Source organism: Labrus mixtus, chromosome 19 (assembly GCF_963584025.1).
Source record: "Labrus mixtus chromosome 19, fLabMix1.1, whole genome shotgun sequence".
Lineage (NCBI taxonomy): Eukaryota > Metazoa > Chordata > Actinopteri > Labriformes > Labridae > Labrus > Labrus mixtus.
In genome coordinates, this window is record NC_083630.1 from 8,961,940 (window position 1) to 8,969,824 (window position 7,885).

Below are 7,885 nucleotides of genomic sequence, written 5' to 3' on the forward strand. Positions count from 1 at the left end.
TAAAAAAGTACTGTGATTCTCTGAACACCTGTAAAATACTATATCTGTGGAGATTATCTACTTTATAAGGACTTGTGTTTTGCCATGAACTAAATGGCAACAGTCACAGTGATAAGCTAATGTTAGCAAGCTGCCTCGTGCAGTTAGCAAGCCCTTAAAATAATTTCAACGGTATAAATGAAAATAAAAGCTGGTTGCAATGACAATATGCTTTTTATGTTTACATTTTGAGGTTGAAGCTATTGTCTGTTTTTTCTTTTTTAACCGCACTATCCCAGCATGCAGGCACATGTTTGACATGTATATAGTTGCCCTGTGAGTATCACCAGCATTACCCTTTTTATGTCCTCCTTTTGTGTTAATTAACTTTGTCAAACTTTTATTTCAGAAAATATGCTGGTTCCAGTAAAATACAAACAACGGCAGAAGTATGTGAAGTTGGAGGAGGTTGACTACATGCAATTTCATGAAAAAGGTGAGTCAACTAATAATTATTTTAACTTCGATTTCACCTGAGATGGAATGGGTTTTGTGAGGGAACTTTATTAACAATATCCTTGTGTGTAATTTATTTTTCCCCAGTCATGCTGCAGTCTGGAGGAGCATCTCCGCAGCCAGCAGAGTGTGGAACCATACCTCCTCCCTGTTGGTCGTCAGAAGAGCAAGTTTGACAGCTTCTACATCACCATGGATCTCATCCCATGCCGGGAAACCGCTCCCTCTGGGTATTTGATGAACTTTTCAAAGCAAATTTTGTGTTTAACATGTCTTATGATGCAGCATTGGTGAATTTCTACACACTCTTGAAAAATGTGGAAGTTGTATATTCTACACGTTCAAGCATAACGGACCAGGAAACCATGCTGGGTATGAATACACCCGGAGTGGAAACCCTACTAGAAACTGTCGAGAGAAGGCTGTAGCAGCTGTGGATGGAGCACGCTATTCTCTTGCTGTTGCCTCAGGACTGGCAGCCACCTTGACCATCACACACATGCTGAAGGCCGGTGACAGCATTGTCTGCATGGATGACGTGTATGGAGGCACAAACCGCTTCTTCCAAAAAATTGCCCGGGAAGTGTCGTTTGCTGACTTCACAAAGCCAGAGAAGCTGAAGGCTGCTCTGAAGAACAACACCAAACTGGTGTGGATTGAGACCCCCACCAAACCCTCCATGGAGGTTGTTGACATCCGAGCCTGTTCCGACATGATCCACGAACACAGCAAAGACATAGTGGTGGTCGTGGACAACACCTTCATGTCCCCCTATTTCCAGCGCCCCTTGGCTTTGGGAGCTGATGTCTGCATGTACTCGGCAACCAGATGCATGAACGGTCACAGTGATGTGGTCATGGGTCTGATCTCTGTGAATTGGGAAGATCTATATGACCGTCCGAAGTTTTTCCAGAATGCACTTGGATGTGTCCCGTCCCCCATTGACGGGTTACCTGTATAACCGAGGACTGAAGATGCTACACCTGCGGATGGAGCGGCACTTCAAGAACGGCATGGCTGCGGCTGAGTTCCTGGAGGGCGATCCCCTGGTGTATCGTGTCATCTTCCCAGGCCTGCCCTCCCACCCTCAGCATGATATAATGAAGAGACAGGTGCTTGTCCCACTGTGGCTGTTTTTTTATTGGAGTGTGAGATGAATGTGGGTGGATGACGGAGGAAGTAATGAATGGAGGTGTGTAGAAAGGGGATTCTGACTCTGCAGGCGCTACAATATATGCCATCATATTTGCATATTTTGTCATTGTGTTTCTCTATGTCCTGTGTGTATTGTTACTGTTAAATTCTTGAGTTCTCTGTGAGTCTTTCCTGTTTTATTTTGTAGTTCTTGTCCCCAGTGTTACATGTATTGTCCCTTTGTCTGGTTTGCCTCCCTTTTTGATTGCCCTGATTGTTTTCACCTGTGTCATTAGTCTCACCTGTTTCTGATTACCCCAGTGCCTACTTAGTTTCAGTGTGCCTTCCCTCTAGTCAGTTCCTACATCTGCCCGTGCCAGGTTCTTGTCTTTCTTCTTTCTACCTCATTGTGATCTCCTGGACTTTTTTCCTTGTGGGTTTCCTCCTTGTCCATTTTGATTTTTCGGTTCGACTTTTGATTAAGTTAGTTTGTGGAACTTGTAAAGTAAGCTTTTGTTTTCCATGTAGCCTTTCTTGTTTAAATAAATAGTTTCTGTTTAGTTCTACACTTTGGTTCTGTTCCTTGTCATATGAACCTTATTGTGACACCTTATATGTGCGCTTACACTTGTGGATCTGCAGAATTTAAGAGAAAGGGGCTCTGCGTAATGTTGCACTTGCTGCATGTAGTGTCGGACCCCAGAAACAGCTGAGACGAAAGCGCCATCAGGCCTGTGTTTACGAAGAACCAAAAACGCTGGGTCGGAACTTCCCAGCACCAACAAACTACACTTATAGATCAGCTGGAAACCGTAAGTTAACACACAGAGGAAGTCAAGTTGTGCTTCTGCATAGTCCCACACTTCTAGAGGACACAAGAACCAGAGCGATAACCTCTCACTAGCTCTGATGGTGAGACAATGAGCCAGCACAGAGTTCTGCAACTCAAGGGTGTATATATATATATATATAACCTTAACACACCTGGACCAAATCAGGGACAATCAGTCACACACACACACCTGACACTGCACTGAGATGATTACCTCCCCACACTCTGTGAGTGACTAGTGTGATCTCCCTCACACTTATTAAAACATGTGTTCATGTCTTTTGGAAAATGTATAGGGTAGGTCAATTGTTTCCTCCTTTTCATCTCCCTTATAAGGTTTCCCTGAAATATGCATTGAGACACTAGTGTTTTATTTTCTTTGAGATCATGAAAAGTGGTGCTGATATGTGGGTGTAACAGGGTAAAGAGGTGATTGGCAGTTAGCAATGTATCATACCTTAGTATAATTGCAGCTGTTGGTGAAGTTACCAAATTATATTGTGCACCAAGTCGGTTTAATGTTTTTAAAAGCGCCAAGTAATTTACACCAAGTAGTATCCCCATGAGGAGGTTAGCTGCTGTAAAGTGATTCAATGAAACATGTTTGCTGATGAACTCTGTGATCAGCAGACGGAGAGAGGCAGAGTTCAGTTGGTTCTCTAAACTTTGAGGTTGTGCAGGAAGACAATGGAGAAAACCTTTGTGTTGTAAATGTGACCCAGCTGAAGCCCTGCTACCCCACAGCTGAAAAGTTCGACAGGGAACAATGTCCTTAAAATATTTGAGCACAGTGATGAGGAAGATTTACCTGGATTCCCTGTCCCAGCAAAGGAGGATAAGAAAATGTAGTAAAAATGTGAACTCATCATGTAAAATTAAAAAGCCCTCAAGAGTTCAGGCTTTTCTCAGGGGGGGGAAGTAGTGTGACAACCTGAATGAACCAGAAACTCCCACATTCACTCCCATTCCTCTCCGTCTACTCACCTGATTCGTTCAGCATTCAATTCTCCACCTGTATATAATTCACTCAGTTTGGGCATCAGAGAGAGTAGCAGGAGGGGAGAAGTTCACTGTGAGTAAGATTGGAGCTGCACGCTAATTGCCCGGTACAAGAAAATGTAAGGCAGTTTAACTCCTTAAACTGTTTAATCTGCTCTCTGCAGCCATCCTCTGATCATCATCAACCATGCAAAAAACCTCCATAACTCCCTGGTTTGTACTTCATTCACTGCATTGCTTCCAGTTCTGTAAGGAAGCCGGTCACAACAAGAATATCGGAAGTCACACACACAACACATTCAAAAATGTCGGTTATTACAGCAGAAATTAACATGTTTACAGCCTGGTCCAAAAACATGATTTTGGTCTGATTAGTTATTGTCCTCATGGGCATGCTCTGTACAGGGGGTGAGTCTGTTTGGATTTTATGAATGAATGAATGAAGTTGCATGCATCGTTAGACGCCCGGTTGTCCTCATTGGTGGGCGGGCAAAGTGTAATAATTTGTCAGGAAGATTAAAACCCTCCTCGGCATCAGCTCTTCGTTAGGTTGTCTGAAAATTAGGCTGAGACAGGATTTCCAGCATGACGACCGCCATCGACGAGCCTCCAGAGCCCTCTGCAGTCATCTATGGGTAACGTCATTCAGACTTTGTCCTCTATTAGTACAGTAAGTGTATGGCCACAACTCACAAACCAGCAGCCAAACACCAGACTGGATTTTGGACTTACCTGACTGGACTGGTTTGACTGACTGGCCATAAGTAATACTACACTTTATTTTTGTGCCCAAGGGTTATTTGAATTTGCAACTTTCACACTCTCTCATTCATACAAGATCTCAGAGTTCTACGATGTGATTACTTTTTAATAAATGTTGAAATGACCGCAAAATTAGATCTTGAACATAAAGTGTATTTGTTTTTTGGTTCATCCACAATGAAAAGTCGTTACCAATCACTGTAACCATACAGCAAAAAGCCCAAATTTGCAGCCGAGAAATAAGCTGGAGAAGATGTTCTTTCTGAAGACAGCCAACTCACCCCAGGAATCCAGAGTCCAGGAAAATCTTCAAGTAAGGAAACTGCTGCCCAAATAAGAGACCCTCCAGAACCAGGTCAAGGCTTTGCTGAAAGAAATTACCAAGCTGCGTGGTTGGCATATAAGGGTTTAATGGTTGCAAGACTGTTCCAATCCATCAGGGAAAGGCTGCTCCTTTGGCAATTTGAGGTGTTGTAAACTTTCCTTCTCACAGTGTTACAAATGGAGGAGAGGACTGTTTCTTACAGTGAGTGTGATGACACTGTGATAAAGAACCTGGTTATAAGACCCTTCTGGCTTATAAAGCAAATTAATTATACAAAAATATATTATCATTAAAGCACATCTTTCTTTGACTCAATATACAGGGATTAAAGTTCTCTATCACTGTATCAGATTTCTATCAGTTTCATAATTATGGTGATATTTGTAGGCAGCGTCAATTGGGATGGACTACATACAGGAGAATGTTGGTTGGTAACATGACTTTACATGCAAATCACTTTTTGTATTGTTAGTTTTATATGTATAAAGTGTAGTTTTGCATTTCCATGGGATTTTGATGTTTATATCAAAACTTTTATCTTGTCTGCTTCATGATGTCCAGTGAAGACATCCATTCTCGTTGTTAAGTAAGCTTTTATTTTGGTAGCGACTGCCCTCCATTGCCTGGACTTCTTGTGTTTTCAGGCTTCAGTGCCTGACTTTATTTACCCTGACTAGAGTGAAATACAGGAAATGGAGTGCCCATTTCTTTCTGGACTTTACAGTTTGTCAGGTTTGATTACTTGCAGACAGAGAAAAAACAATCTTGGAGTGCACCTCTACCGGACACTACATGACAGAGGAACACATGTCAACACAACAGGTGCTACAAAACAGAAGCCTACTTCAGAGATGTAACATGAATTCAATTGACATTTATTGGGTGATCCACTCTTCTGATAAACCTATGTTATCTAAATAAGATGGCAATCCCTGAGTTTTCTGACTGAGTGGTGGAATGTAAAACTCAACAGTGCCCACCAAAATGGCTGGAGTGATCGTCCTCAAATATGGAGTTTGCCTCCTCTGCGCGTAATGGCCCGCTGTGTCGTGCTTCTGTAACGATGAAACCTAATGTGAGTATATAGGCTGGAGACCAATCCTACAACTTTGCAGAATCAATATGAATGTTCACATCAGTGCCTGACCAGCACACCCTCCTCTCTGCTGCCAGGCTCTACCTGCCAATCAGATCACCACCTGATGCCCTGTCATGGCCTGCAACTCGTTATGCCAGACAGTCTGTAGGAAAATGCACATCACAACAACTTAAGATGCTACTAGCTTAGATACACAGCTCCTGGAGACGGACAAACAATGTACACTTTATTACTAGTTTGTTCGTTTATTAACATGAATGTGGTGTGCAGGGCATAGCCATTCAGTTTGGTATTTTAGGTCCTGTCTCGTGTTTTTCTTTTAATATGTACAGTAGTTTTGGGCGCTGGTGGCGCTGTGGTAAGTTTGCACGCCCCCCTGTATGGAAGCTGTAGTCTTCCAAGCGGGCGGCCCAGGTTCAAATCCAACCTGTGGCTCCTTTCCCGCATATCATTTCCCACTCTCTGTCTCCCTAATTTCCAACTCTATCCACTGTCCTATCTCTCAAACAAAGGCACAAAAATAAATCTTAAAAAAAAAAAAAAAAAAATGTACAGTAGTTAAATAACAATCTGCAGTACTATATTGCTGTATTTTCCGTCTGGCAACAAACTTGGTCACGGCCTTTTGCCGAAAAAAAGCAGACTGAAAAGGGCTATAAAGTTGTGTTATGGAAGTTAACTCCAGCCTTAGTTGTCAAATGTCACATGTTCAAGCTTGAAGATCCATCTGCTTTAAAACATGTAGCTAATTCCTCAACGCTGCTTCTGCTGAAGTGGTCGGAAAAAACCGAGAGAAGAAAGAAGAGAAGGGGGGGGGGGGCTTGGGGTCAGACAGAGTGAAAAAAGACAAAATGAAAACAATAAATCTAAATGCAGAGCCTTAGTGCTGATCCCCCACTACCAGAGGCAAATAACTGTTGGTGTTTTCTATTGATCTTAGAGGGAGAAGTGGTGCCTGCTGTTTTTTTTTTATTATTCTGAATTCAAAGAGAGAGAGATAATGTCAGAAAGAAAGGAAAAGTGAAGACTCGCAGAATGCTGTGTTTCAAACGGTTTGTAAGACTTTTGATAGCTACAATGTTAATTATGGGCAGAGACGCTTACTTCAACCATTTTTGGTCATTTCTTCCCTTCGCAAAGAAAGGTAAAGTAATTACAATTCCTAGAGAGCAGCATGCAAGTAGGAAGATATGGAGAGATTGTATATGTGTGTGTGAATGGAGAGTGAGTGCACGTACGTGTGCATTTCAAAAGAATGCCCACACATAAGCTTCACAATTAATTTCTGTGATTCCCTACCAGTCCTCTTACAGGCTTTTTAAATGTCATCCGCTGTTGTGATTGACATGCAAATTTGTGGCTGGCAGAGGGGCTAAATGGGAAGGCAGGTTGAGTGAACCAGATAAGGGCATTGTTTCCCAGATATAGGCTTAGGGAGGCAGTGCAAGAGTTCATTGGGTTCAGGGAGGAGGTTAACCCCTGCCATGCCACATAACATATGATTGTTAGACATATCATACTGACTAGTGGCCAGCTATTATCGAGCACATTGGGGGTTATTTCCAGGTTTAGCCAACATCTTTGGAGGTGGCAGTCTCCTTAACCTACCATTACACCTTATGTTGCCTTAAAGGAACAGTCAACTGAATTTTAACCTTATTACAATGGGTGGCATGCCTACAAGTACCACACTGTTTTCCTGTCTTTCATTTTTGGCAGGAAGGTAACAAAGCTGCATGCAAGTCCTGTAAATGTAAAAGCTTTCCCACTGGTCCAACTCAAAATAAGTTGGTGCCAATATCAATTCCGTATCAAAAAATTACAGTTTTTTGGCAATAGTTGCAGGCTGTGTCTGTAAAAGTTTTTTGTTTTTTTTCCACAGTGTTGGGAGATGCATTTTGCCTTTGTGCTGCTTAGCAAGTCAGTTCCCTGAAGCCTCATCACAAATGTTTGATGGCTGAGCAGGTTGCTGCTGGCTTGATGGGGAAAGTTCACCAGACATGCTGCATTTCTATACGGATTCACACTTCAACTACTTGCACTTACTTGCAATGTGATGTAGCTCAGATTAGAGCGGTCACAATACCATATTTGGAACTTCAATACGATATTAGTAAAATCAGAGGCTATCATCTCCTGTTTTACTAAGAAGAAGAAGAAGAAGATTTACTTTATTGATCCCCGCAAGGGGTAATTCTGTTTTTACACTCTATTAACACTAGAACGACCAAGGCAAACA

The 7,885-nt window shown here is 42.2% G+C and overlaps 1 pseudogene; it reads left to right on the plus strand.

Moving 5' to 3' along the window:
* Window positions 1-466: 466 nt before the first annotated feature.
* LOC132994624 (cystathionine gamma-lyase-like) lies at window positions 467-1,667 on the plus strand (annotated as a pseudogene).
* Window positions 1,668-7,885: the final 6,218 nt, after the last annotated feature.